Source organism: Pseudopipra pipra, chromosome 5 (assembly GCF_036250125.1).
Source record: "Pseudopipra pipra isolate bDixPip1 chromosome 5, bDixPip1.hap1, whole genome shotgun sequence".
NCBI classification, from domain to species: Eukaryota; Metazoa; Chordata; class Aves; order Passeriformes; family Pipridae; genus Pseudopipra; species Pseudopipra pipra.
This window is the reverse complement of record NC_087553.1, coordinates 46817345-46831611: the sequence shown is the minus strand read 5'-3', so window position 1 is coordinate 46831611 and position 14267 is coordinate 46817345. Positions and strand designations below refer to the sequence as shown.

Sequence of the window (14267 nt, the reverse complement as noted above, 5' to 3'; positions counted from 1 at the left end):
AATGCCACCCAGATCTGGAATGGCCAGAGGACCTGAAAGGTGATAAAATTAATGTTCTGTTCATTATCAAACCATATGACATGCTTGTGTGTGACTTTTGAGTAAACAAAACCTAAATTCATCTTCAAGATGTGTTTTTTTGATCTGTGTTCCCTCAAAAATGTAACTAGAGAGTCTCAATAGTTGAGAGTTGAGATGTTGTGGTGTAGAGTCCCAGTCACTTTTTAAAGTATATATCTCATAGGCAAACTCTGTAGGAAAATGTGAAGCAAATTGGTTCATCTAAATCTTTCCCATGGTCCAGTAAGATTTTCTTGTTGGTTCATATGTGTTAGCACAGGTAAAAACAGCCTAAAAAATAGAAATGGATGAATGTTTTTTTCTTTGACAATTCAGAAATGGCTCAAGTTAGATTACAGTTGGTTAATTTTAAAACTATTAATATTTTGATAGCTTGGTATAAATTAAAACTTTAAGAGTTTTAATTTTAGCTTTAAGGTTTTCCCTGCTAATTTCAGTAGAAAATATTCCTAATGTGTGCAACATTCATACAATGTAGATCAGTCTACTTAAAATACAGTTGGTTGATTTTTATAAGTTTTTCATGATGAGGCTGAGAGCTAAGTGCTGAACATCTTTAAGGCTTTACACCATAAGAATCACAATTTTTGTTCTCTTAATTTCTCTTGATATATATACTTAATAAAACTGAGGCTGATTTAATATTCCGCAAGCAATTCTCTTCTTTCTCTACCCAAAAAGGATAAAGGATGGGATTTATGCACTGTGCTTAAATATCACCTTCTACAGCACTTAATTTTAAAATTATGTTTAGATTTTAACATTGGCTGGATATAATTTAAATAAAAACTGTTAAAATGTTGAAATGAAAATTAAATATTTTATCTAAGGGGACCAGCAAAAAAACCCACTGAAAATTTTCTTTTGTTGTTTAGTTGAGAAATGGTTAACTGCAAATATTGTTATTTTCTTAGCTTAGTTAATAGAGAAATAGCTGTAAATCAATTAATTAACAAGTCCTCACTTAACTACTTTACAGCGGCCTATTATGTTACGTACATAAATTTTCTGATGATATGTTAGGTTGTCCTGCATACTTGCTATAATTAAGATAAATTAGCTCCTTAGAAGATGTTCCAACAGATTGACTGTGTCCATGTACTTACATTGCACCAGTATATTGAGAAGCAACCCAAAATATTCAGCTGAAAGTACGGATGTTTATACCACTCTATTTTTTTTAATCAATAGGTAAACTCGATTATGCTAAATCTTCTAGGAATTTTTTCTGAGATAATATTTCTCTATGTCTGCACCTTATTAACATATGCCAGAAGTGTGTCCTGTGGCTGCTTGTGGGCTGTGCAGCCAGCATGGAGAAGAAGGAGACCAACCAGAGGAAGACCTTAAACTGTAAGCCCATGTCAATTCATAGCTCAGAAATTTAGAAGATCGTTTATGTACCAATTTTGTTGCTTCCTGGGCTTACCCTCCCAAGCCATAATTCTCTACAAAAAGACCCAGACGTGAAGCTTGCAGGTTTTCCTGTGCCCTCTGTTCCCCATCTGCCAGTTTTACTGCAGGAAGGCGCAGTCAGATTCTCATGGTTAATCTTTCATTATGATTATTTGAAGAATGATGGGGTTACACTTCATTATGACATGAATAATTTCCTTAGGCCTCTAAAACCTTCAATGCATGACAAGCTGATCTTGAACTGAAGCTGAACACCTCCATGTAATTACTTGAATAGTAGGTAAGGATGGAGGTTGACACAGCAATCTGGAAAACAGCGGATGTCTGTGTAAGGGCTTATGGTAATTGAAATCTAGAAACATAAAATGCTACTGTATTCAAATTGTTACTTTACTTTTGAACATGGTGTTTTCTGGTGCTTTATTAGTAGTAGTTTTATTTAAAAATACAGGATTGTAGAATAAGGAAAGCATTCTATTCTTTAACTTCTTTCAAAAATATCTCCATTTTTAAGAACAGTTGTTGGCTCCGACTCCTTCTTTGGAAGATTTTTTCCAGAATCCTCCTCCTTTCATGGCTATAGATTTCATTCTATGGAAAGCCAATTTATTTTTCTAAAACTAATCCTGGTATTAGATACTTTTCTGAAGAGTTATTTGGGAAGTCTGCTTTCTTGCAACAATCCCTGTTCTCATCAGGTGCTTGTGCACATTTCATCACTTTTTATCATATGCCCAGAAGTGGAAATTTTGTTGCTCTTCTGGTTTTTTTACTACCGCTACATATTAAATGAGAGTCATGAAAAGGCAGCATGCCCAGGCACCAAACCGAGTCTTTCCTTCTGCCTTGTCTCTCAGGGATAGTATTATTATCCTCAGGCTCTTCTGTGACTTTGCTGTACAGAGATCCAGTACCCACGGTTTGAATGTACTCTATTAGATGACTAGTTCTAGTGCACTTTAGTGCAGCATGACAAGTTTAGTGACTCAGACTTTAAGTTCTTTTATTGTCCTTCTGTCCCTGCCTTTCTGTAGGTGCATGAGAGTCTAAAGGGGAATTTGTTAGGAACAGCATATCTTTAAAGATTTCAGTTAAGAGAAGTTGTTAGTAATAGTCTGTCCCACTTTTATTTGTCCAGACCAGAAGTAACTCTGCTGAAGTCCTTAACATTATATCGGTATGAAACTAGCACCTCTTCTTGGACTTGCATTTCATTCTCACAGCTCTCAGGTGTTGTGAAGTCATCTATTCTAAAGCACAAGCAGGAACAGTCTGGCTTTTGCTTGTTGTTCTCCTAGTACACGGTTGATGGGAGAGCACATGGTATAATGGGCCATGATAATCACAGATCAACAAAATGTCTTCAAGACAGTGACGTCAGCTGGAGTATTTGTCATGTTTAATCTGAGTAAAACTCAGTAAGGCATCTTATGGGATACTTATTGTTAAGATTTTTCTGTTGAGGTTCACTTGGCTCTGGTGACATTAGGTGTACTGATGAAGAAGCATGTGTGAGCCTACCCTGTGTATCATGGCTCTGAAAGCTCATCAAACATGTTTTGTGATGAGCAGGCAAAAATCCTATCTGATGGAGCCCTCGCTGTGGTATTTTGCTTTGTCACAGTTCTGGAGTCCAGAGCAGAATGGCCCCAGAAAGGGCCCTCTCTCCTCTGAACCAGAGAAGAATTAAAATCCTGTGGGCTAAAGATTCCTCTGGAGGCTGAAGTCTAGAACAGTCTTAAAGTTGCTCGTCTCATTCACTCAGAACTGAGCAAGTTAGGCCGTCTTGTTTGTACTGAAATAGCACAAGTGCTGGCTTTTTTTTATCTGTTTCAATTTGCTGGACCTTTTTCAACCTTCTGAAGGTTTCTGTCCAATGTGAATATAGTGGTGTTTTTTCCTGGTGTCCACTTTACTGTAGTTCAGTCATTAAACTGAAGGAAGTCATCCTTTGATTGAACTGTTTGTTTAGTGAGGCTAACCAGTTTCTTCTAAAAATCTAGATTTTGTTGCTCAGCCTTCTTTATATACGAATGAGTTCTAGATTTTATATAGAATTGACTCAGGTCTAGTGGCCTCTGTAGCTGGACAGGCATAAAATTACAGTGGGTCAGGAAACCTGACAGCAGGAAACCTCTTGATTGTCTTTCTGTCAGGTTCCAGAATCTGCTCTTCATCCAAGCCTCTTGGCAATGAGATGAGCGTGACCCAATAGTAAGATTTCTCCGGTTATCAGGACTGCTGGTGTAGCCAAGCACAGCAGTAGTGCAGCCTTGGCTGCAGTGGCAAATGTTGTATTTGGTACAAGCAGATGAAGCTTGTGAAAAACTAATAGAAAATAAATTTAATTACTTTTCAGCTTTGAGCTACTTGTTATTAGCATTTGCTTAGAATACAAGGTTGAGAATATAAGGAGATGGTTGTCTAACTTAAATCAGAGAAAGAAACATCTGGACTGGAGGACTCATAAGGAGTTTAAATGGACATTGGGGAGGAAGTCACAGCATACAAATGGAACTTATTCTGCATTTCAGTTTAAAAAAATGCCACAGGAAAAAGGTCAAAAATTAACTTCAGTACTTTATTGGCATGCAATTATCTTTAAATATTTTCACTTTAATTTTAGTTCTAGTAACCCTAAGTTGCAGTGGTCAGAAAGGCTTTTTTGTGGCTTATTAAGTATTAATAGAAATACTCATTTATGATAGTGAATCAAGATAATATACTTACCAGATTTAAATAATGTGTGTGATAAATCAGATCAGAGAACAGGCAAGTCAGTCTTTCTTTTTTTTGCATTCATCTTCTAGATTTGTGGTACTGAAGTCTGTGTGTATACACACACTTTCCCACAAATATGTGCAGCATATACATGAGTCATTTAAGGACTTTGCCTTCACTTTCTATTTTTCTTTTTAATTAAATGGTTTCAGATTTTAATGAAATGTTCTGAGATGGATTTAACTTTTTTTAAAGAAGCTCAAAGAGCTAGACAGTTCATGAGATGTAGTAATACAATCGTTAGAGGTTAAATTATTTTAACTACATCAGCTGAATTCAGAGGCCATATTAAAAGAGGATTTCTGTAGCATACTGTAGTGTAGAACAAGGTAACAGATTAAAGTAGCACCAAAAGTGCTGCTTAGAAAAAACCTCCCTGGACTCACTGGTAAATATTGGGGTAAGCCGAATGCAGGTTACCTTACTCAAGCAGATTCATCATTAAAACAGGCACATATGCAGAGAGGACCACAAGCAGAGTATGAAAAAAAGAAATGTGTGGGACAAGAGCAGAGAGAAGTTTTAATTCAAAACAAATGAAAACATTAGAGTACAGCTGCCAGATACTCCATGCAGGAGCAGGATGAGGCCAAAAAAGAGCTTCAGGCATTTGGAACCTCCTCTAACCCATCTGTTTTGTATGAATATTAGTTAGTGCTTAGACATTAAGTATTTATGGCATGCCTACACCACACATCACAAAATGGCACAGCAGTATACCTCAGGGAGCTGGCGGTATGGTGTGGGCAGCCCCTGTGCCTGTCTGTGTGTGTAAAGACTGCGTCAGGCTCCTGTTGATCTTCCACACTGTAAACTGCATCAGTTCCCTAGACTTGAGTCCAGCAGTGTTGCCTCCCCAAAATGCAGAACCTCAAATGATTGTCAGCAAATAGATGTTCAGATGAGGGTGTTTTCCTGTCTGATCTCAAGTTAAATAGGGCATCCATATATTTTTCCCAAAATTGCAGTCTGGATGGGTGATAAATTGCTCTAAGAGTTATTTATGCAGATTCTTAATATTAAAACTTTTGGTAATTAAAAAAAGTTACAGAACATAAATAAATTAATCCCTATCTAGTTGACCAAGGGAAGTCAGTTGATGTAATTTTCTTGGATTTCAGTAAAGATTTTGATGCTACCTTTCACAGTATCCTTCTGGGCAAAATGTCCAGCATCCAACTGGTTAAACATGTCATGCAATGGGTGAACAACTGGCTCACAGGTCAGGCACAAAGGGTGGTAGTGAAGGGGTAACATCAGGCTGGCAACCAGTAACCAGTGACATGCCATAGGGCTCCATTTTAGGGCCAGCACTCTTCAACTTCTTCATAAACTACTTGGATGAAGGACTCAAAGGTATACTAAGTTTCCTGATGACACTAAATTGTGAAGAGCTGCTGACTCTTCAAAAGCAGAGAGGCCCCACAGAGAGACCAACACAGATCAGAGGGCTGAACAATTACCAACTGTTTGAAGTTTAATAAGGGCAAGTGCCAGATTCTGCACCTGGGATGGGGAACCATGGATGTATGTACAGACTGGGGAATGAGAAGCTGGAGAGCAGCACTGCAGAAAAGGATCTGGGGGTCCTGGTTGATGGCAAGTTGAATATGAGTCAGCAGTGCCCTGGCAGCCAGGAGGGCCAAGCATGTTGTGGGGGGCATCAGGCAAAGCATCACCATTTGGTTGAGGGAGGGGATTGCCCCGCTCTGCTCTGCACTGGAGAAGCCTCACCTTGAATATTGTGTGCAGTTTTGGGCACTGTAATATAGGAAAGATATTAAGGTATTAGAGAGCATCCAAAGGAGGTGAAGGGCTTTGAGGGGCAGCCATATGAGGAGCGGCTGAGATCACTTGGTCTGTTCAGCCTTGAGAAGAGGAGACTGAGGGGAGACCTCATTGCAGTCTACAACTTCCTCATGAGAGGAAGAGGAGGGACAGGCACTGATCTCTTCTCTGTGGTGACAGGACCCAAGGGAATGGCCTGAAGTTGTGTCAGGGGAGGTTTAGGTTGGATATTAGAAAAAGGTTCTTCACCCAGTGGAGGTTTGGGCACTGGAACAGGCTCCCCAGGGAAGTGGTCATAGCACCAAGCCCGATAGAGTTCAAGAAGTTTTTGGATGATACTCTCAGGCACATGGTGGGACTCTTGGGCTTGTCCTGTGCAGGACCAGGAGCTGAATTTGGTGATCTTTGTCGGTCCTTTCCAACTCAGGATATTCTATGATACTATGACTCTGTTTTAAAATTAAAGTTTCATTTTTTGTTACAAATCTAACAGCATTGCCAAAACCACACAGTGAAGTATGAGCCCAGTAAAATTAGAAAATGGATATCTATTGGAAGTGTTAAATATCAAAAGGAAGCCTTCCAATAATGGATGTCTCTAAGATAAATATCAGTGTATTTGCTGTGTCACCTTTAGACCTTTAGGGGTTGGAGCAGTGTCCCTGAGATTGCATTTGTATAATTTGAAATTTAAAGAAGAAAGAAACTTTTCTGAGCCTCTAAAGTTAGCCACTGAACTCCCTAAGTTAAATAAATGTGCTTAAGCTTTCAAAAATGCTGTCAAGCTAATTCTCTTCAACTCTAAATGGATATGTAGATGCGTGACATGTTTAAATGCAAGTAATTTTTATTTAAAAGATAATATTTGAATTTTTAACCTGCTTTTAATAACTCAGGTTTACAAAAACATGAGATACAAGTTATACCTGACACTGGATCACATAAGAGCTCTCCTGTTAGGGCAATGCAGGCATTCCCATTTTGCTAGCCCCCAGTTCCAGAATCACAGAATTAATTAGGTTGGAAAAGACCTCTGAGATCAAGTCCAACCTATGACCTAACACCACTATGTCAACTAGACCATGGCATTGAAGTGCCTAGTGCAGTCTTTCCTTAAACACCTCCAGGGACAGTGACTCCACCCCCTCTCTGGGCAGCCTATTCAAATATCTAGTCACCCTTTCTGTGAAGAAATTCTTCCTGATGTCCAACCTAAACCTCTCCTGGCACAGCTTAAGACCTTGTCCTATTGTCCTATTGCTAGTTGCCTGGGAGAAGAGACCAACCACCACCTTGCTACAACCTCCTTTCAGCACTCCCTTCCCGAAATGAGAGGCTCATAACTGGACACAGGAGTTGAGGTATGGCCTCACGAGTGCTGAGTACAGAGGGAGAATCACTTCCCTGGTCCTGCTGACCACACTATTTCTAACATAAGCCGGGATGCCATTGGCCCTCTTGGTACTGCTGGCTCATGGTCAGCCGGTGGTTGATCAGCACCCCCAGGCCCTTTTTCCACTGGACCACTTCCCAGCCACCATTCTCCAAGTCTGTAGCACTGCATGGGCTTGTTGTGACTTAAGTGTAGGACCCAGCACTTGGTCTTCTTGAACCTTACGCTGTTGGTCTCAGCCCATTTATCCTGTCCAGGTCCCTCTGCCGAGCCGTCCTGCCCTCCAGCAGATCAACACGGTGTCATCTATGGATTTGCTAATGGTAGACTCAATCCCCTCATCCAGATCATCAGTAAAGATCATCAATGTTTCCTTATTTTAGTTATCTTCTTAGATGATTCCTTCTTAACACAAATATTTTTGCGACTGATCTTTTTTCAAAGTTGAAATAACATTTGTCATTATGTGATAATCAGGAGACTGAAAAGACTTTTTTTTCTCCTTATGGAATTCTGAGTGATAAAATGACTGACTACAGGTGGAACGATATATGTTGGGTTGGTGTGGGCTTTTAGCAGAGGAAGTGACTTTCAGTGTCCTGGTAAAACAGTTAGTTTGATTGGCTTACGGGTCTTGAAATTACCTGAGTGAACAGTGTCCTTTTTTTGCCCTCTTCTCCAAAAAATAAAATACGTGTCTTAGAAAATTGTTATCCATAGAGGGCTAATTTGGTTGTAAATGTGTACCAAGGGCCTGTCCTTCATCATTTTGTCCACCACCATACAAACCTCATCCATCCAAAGAGTAATTAGAATTGCTTTACAGTACGTAGCCCTATCTGAGATTCTATATGTAGCCATCCTTATTCCTGTGTTAATGCTTGGAGTTCCCTGGTGAAGCTGTGACCCTGTTGTTCCCAGCTTGATTCTTCCTTTGCCAGGGAGCTCGTGTAATCACAGGACTGAGCTCTTGAGAGCTGACAGTGTTCCGCACAGCTGACATTTAGTCATGATGCTAGAAGTTTAAGGCTATGGTGAATACACAAGTGTGCATTGAGTTCAGTTGTTCTTGTCATTTTAGCACAGAGTGACCAGGGGAGAGTACAAAAATATTTTGTCTTGAAAGGAAATTGTCTCTGTAAGACAGTCTTTTGAGTTGGAAGGGAGGAGACGTATTCCAGTGTGATTGTGGCTAAACCAAGAGGCCTGCTTGTCCTGGCTTTTCCTGACACTGACATTTGAGTGTTTTACTGGGTATAAACAGGTTTTATAGCATATATATAGGAGCATCTTACTTTTATGCAGTATTTCAGCCAAGTCATTCATCTGGCTAAGGCAGCAGTTTAACATGACAAGCAAAGTAATGTCAAGGAAGCCATCTCCAAAAAGGCTTGTATTTTGTAATAGGAAGATTGAAAGCAGATGATAACAAGAAATCACTGCTTATTTCTTTCAGCTGCAAAGGGACATGCATATAAGATTTACTGGTTTATGCACAGTGAGAATACACATTAGCAAAACTCTGTGTGGAAAGAGGAATTATGTAAAATTTTAAAAAACACTATCTATCTGGCCTATTATTTTTTCTCGAGAACTTTAAGATAACAGAAAGTGAAGAAAGAATATCAAAAGAGGGAAAAGTTTGCATAATATACTCCTACAATATTCTATTTGTCCCCAGAAATTTCTTACTTGGGAATTCCCAAGTCACAGCTGCCATATTTGGGCTTAATTGTGTTTTAGAAATTTCTGTATTGCTTGATTCTGTAATTGCTTTGGAATTAATTAAAAAAAATTGACATCCTTACATGATCAGCAGTGAGATCCACAGTACACACATTGCTACCATGCAGTGAGTTTTGATACCAGTTGCCAAATTTTCCACTTTCCCTGTAAAGCTGCAGGCAGCACACAAACTGAATTTCTTCCGATGAAGCTGAAGTGAAACTTGTGCTTCACATGCATCTTTATTTTAAATGAAGACTCTCTCTGGGACACATTACAGAAATCTGTTCCTCAAGAGACTCTGCAAGCAGGATCTATGAAGCTTGGAAATACAATACATAGTTTAATAGTTAATATATACAATAGATAAGATTAAAAAGCTACCATGGACCACTCCCAAAAAGATGTTCCATGTTGGAAGATGTGCCAGCAGGCATCAGCCATGTGGGGAAACAATGAGTCTCCGATGTGCCTTGTATTACCTTCAGTGTTGCTGAGTTGCCATCTCCCAAGTCCCATTTTTTACTCTTGGGTTTTAAATCTTGGAGTTTTAAACCTTCAAAACCTAATGGTTCTAAACCATTACTTTTCCTATTGAACTGCTCTGCTGCTGTCTTTTACCTTCCCAACAATTACATTGCTGTCTGCACTTTTCCTTCTCTTGTCTCACATAACTGTAGGTCACATAGTATTTCACACTTTTCTAACACTTTTCACGAATAAACCTGAGCAGAGGTCGCAGAGCTGGGTTGTGCTAAGCTAATGAGCAATGAGTTGATTTTCTTGCTGGCTCCCTCACCTCCAGCAGAGCTGGGCTGCATGGTTTCCTGCTAACAAACCCAATTAATCTTCCCTGGTATATTACAGTTTAAAAATGACAAGAATATATATGCAGTTTTGAGTTACCATTCCACTGAAGATTTAATTTTTAAAACAATAATTATTGCTTTTTCTCATAATATACATAAATACCTTAATTTCTTTACTATTTTGTCAACAAAAAAGGATATGGTTACATACTGTGTTTAATTCCTAATAATTAATTTACTGTTACTAAACGTAACATCAATGACTGCAAAAGAATATAGCATACATAAGTAATTTTAAAATGCTGCAGTTTTTGGTCTGTGTGCAAAGAAATATTATGGAGAAGCATCTCTTGCTAACCATCAGCTGTGCCTTGACTACTAAACTTATTATGGTGGAAAATAATACATTTTAATGCATTTTTATTAATTATTATAGTAAATTTCTTAGACATATACATATATATGAAATATGGTCTATCAAATCAATTAGTATACTTAACTGTGAGTTATTTATTCTGAGCCCACAAGCAATGCAGTAGATTTTGAGTTTTTACGAAGCTACAGTATTATGTGGCCTAAGTTTACAAAATAGTAGAGAAAACTGTTTTTAAAAAGTGAAAATAACTTTTAAATTATTAATTTTAACAGATTTGCATTTAAAAGCATAAATCTTAAGTGAAAAGGAGTAAACCCAAATTATTATCATTTATTTTACTTCCCCTTCTTCCTTCTGAGGACATCAGAGCAGCTGTAATTACAGTATGCAAGCATTTATGCTTGCCAAGGAAAAGCTAAATACATGTAATTGATAGCAACAGCTCAGTTTCTCAAGTGAGGAGAATGAGTGCTTGTGCTTACATCCAGTAATGTCAGCCATTTTCCCCTTTCAATCTCAGCAAGTGGCCTTGCTGTGACTGCAATGAAAGATCACTGTTTCCTTTATGGGGTGGAGGGGTCAGAAAATGGATAAACCAAAAGAATGTGAAGCTTACAGAAATTGAAGTGACCGATTTCTAAAGGAGGAAGCAGAAGCTAATGTCTCTGTAATCTCAATAATACCTCTCTATCTATGCATGCTGAGTTTGCTTTAGGTTGTAGCCTGTTGTCCGTCTGAAAGATGGACACCCAAAAAGAGTGTGAGCTAGATGTAGGGAGAGGATGCCTGCATGTTATTATTCATGCACATTCTTTCCAATTTCTGGGAATAGCAAAGCAGTAGTATATATAACGCTCCTTAAAATATCTTTTCCAGGTTGCAGATCAGCAAGAATGCACATCCTGGTTTAGCTCCTCTGATTTAAGGGAAGTTAGGTCAAGAGGGCCAGAAACAGGGTGCCTAACAGCATGGATCCTCCCTATGCATTAAAGGCAGGCTGAGAGAGTAGGCTGAGAGAGTTGTTCAGCCCGGACAAGAGAAGACTCCAGGGGGACCATAGAGCAGCCCTCCAGTGCCTAAAAGAGGAAGAACAATTTTGACATGGGCATATAGGACAAATTAAGTCCTATAAGTTTTAAACTTGGAGGGGAGAGATTTAGTTTAAATAATAGGGAGAAATTCTACTCAGAGGGTAGTGAGGCACTGTTACAGGTTGCCCAGAGAAGCTGTAGATGCCCCATCCCTGGAAGCGTTCAAGGCTAGGCTGGATGGGGCCTTGAACAATCTGATCTAGTGAAGGATTCCCTGCCCATGACAAAAGGTTGGAACCAGATGATCTCTCCAGTTTTCCCAACCCCAGCCATTCTGTGAGTCTGTGTTCATTGAAGTATGTCAAGGTTAAATTTTAGCAAAACTTAACTTATTAAAAAAAAGTTGTAGTACTTTTCCCAATATCACTGATACCACTGATATCAGTGATATCACTGATACCACTGCTTTTCCCGATATCACTGATATCCCTGGTTATATTGCAAGGTATGGTGAATAATCACTGTCTTCATTTTCTCTATTTCATTCACAAGCTTACAGACCTCCTAACATTATCAGGCAGTACTTTTATGAAACAAGCGGTATTGGTTTATGCAGTTCTTGTCTGTAAGATGCTCATTCTCCTAGACTTCTTTCTTCACCATCTCTATAATTTCTCAAATTCTCCTTTTTTACTTTTGTGTATGAGTGACCACAGTGGCAGCTGGATAAAAAGAGTGGGCACAGCACAGACTTACAGAGTAACATAATATTTTTTTCTGTTTTACTGAATTAGAAACATCAGTTTTAGAGGCTAAATGCAAGCTGAGAGCCATTGTTTTGAGTTCAGCTTCAGTGTTTAACTCAGTTAGATTAGCTGTGAGAACAAAATTTTTTTTAAGCTGTGGTGCAAGGTGGAAGTTCTTACAGAAAAGGGATGAGATCCCTAGTTGTTACAAGAAAGAGAAGACCCCTGGTGGTCTAGTGGTTAGGATGCAGCACTCTTACCGCCGTGGCCCGGGTTCGATTCCCGGTCAGGGAACCCCTCCGGGCAGATGGAGCTCGTCAGCCCTGTAAGGCCATCCATCTAAGAGAAGGTCACTCTAAACAAACCTACGTCCCGAGGACCTCGCTGCCACCGTCCAAGCTCACTCGGCCCCGGCAGTTGAACCTTAGGATTAAAGGGTGGGCTCAGTTGAGCGCACACTGTGTCTCACCTAAAAAATCCACTGTGCAGGCTCGAAGGGTAATCTTCGTTCGTGAAGACTGGCCATACAAGAAAGAGAAGCAATTTATTGCCTCAAGAAAGTGGCGGCACTTGCTAGAAGGTATCTGGAAGTTTAATATAGACCAAAAAAATAATAATCTTATTGAGTTTAAGATATTTAGGACATGAGCTTTTCTTCTGAGCCTTATCTTTAAAAGGTGTTGTGTAGACCTCCTCAGAGCATCAACACTGAGGCATCAAAGAAGCAACTGTTGTTTTATAAGATGTGTTTTCCCACTGGTGATGGGATGTTTCTATCTTTTATCAAGAGTGGAGTTTGTTCTAGTGCAAAATGGTTGTTCAGTGTTAGCCAACAGGTGCCTGTGATAAAGGCATTTGGTACATTGCATCAAATGTATCAGTGGCCATGCAGATACAGGAGTTTGGGTAGTTGTGCAGATGGTCACCAAGTCTTGCGTTTGCTATCCTGGCTTGAGCTGGTTCCAGGGGCAGCGTGTGTTCATGTGAGGAGAGTCTGCTCCTGATGAGGAGCTTAACAAAGCTGAGGCATTGCTGGAGTAGTAGGAACAGATGTCCTGGAGAAAAATACAAGGTAGGATCATTTTTCCATGTGGATTATTATTCTTAAATGATTTTTCTGTATAGCTTCCCTTGGAAGGCTGTATGTGACATCTGTGGATGTGTGACAATGTGAGGCTTCTTTCTCCATCAAAACAAGTTCTTACAGGGCATTTGTAGAGCTCATTTAAAGCTGCCCATTAGAGTTAGCATGCTTAACACCCTCTTTCTGCTCTACATGGAGCAGACATAGTTAAGTTGAACTCAAAATTATTGTTCTCAGCTTGTAGTAAGCTTTGAAGGCTGCTGTTACTGCTAAGAGCTGAAGAAGATTGAGAAAGTCTGAATGCTTTTTAGGTTTTTTTCCACCCATACTAGATACCACTTGTTACAAACCCACTGCCTTTATCTAGAACTCATCACAGATATAACAGGAGTAGTAATCCCAAACCTAGTTCCCTTTTTGACTGCTGCTGAAAACTTATTTGATATTTTTAATGACCTTATTCATGCTATAAATGTGGGGGTTGAGTGGTAATGACTGATTTAGGCTTTGCTTTTCTGTATGTACAGTTATTTTTCCCAGTGTTCATCACTTTCTATTATCAGAACTGAATTTCATCTGCTATTTTACCATTTTGTCTTCAGTTACTAGGTGTCAGGATCTCCTGTAATTATTCACAGATAGCTTAGATCTTACTTCCTTGAAAAGTGTTATATCTTTAGCAGTCTTCATCATCAGTGTTCTGCCCCTGTTACTCACCTTTATGGATCTGCTGAACAGCAAAATATCTGAGGGCTTCCTCTGGTAGCCTTGTTCTGTTGTCAAAACCAAAACATTAAACCTACACTTTGTTTCCTTTATTTTCTGCTTATTAATCTACAAAAAGAAATTCTTGGAGGAAACAGTATTTTCCAGGGAAGCGCCCTGTGATCTGTAGGTAGAGACTGCATGCAGGTCTCTAGTATCCATTGCTTTGTGAGTTTCTGGGATTGCTTTCTTCACAGAGCCAGAGTCAGCAGAGGAGGATCTTCGATACAGTGCCTATTTGACTAGACTGTTTTTTCCCTTCTTTCTAGATT

At 39.3% G+C, this 14267-nt stretch overlaps 1 protein-coding gene and 1 non-coding gene across 2 annotated transcripts in view; both read left to right on the top strand.

Moving 5' to 3' along the window:
* The window catches only part of CNTN1 (contactin 1), a 228760-nt gene that overhangs the window by 110905 nt on the left and 103588 nt on the right, over nucleotides 1-14267 (top strand). The gene's annotated exons all lie outside the window — the stretch shown is intronic.
* TRNAK-CUU (transfer RNA lysine (anticodon CUU)) lies at nucleotides 12369-12440 on the top strand. Its single transcript has one exon. It is a non-coding gene; the product is annotated as a tRNA-Lys (tRNA).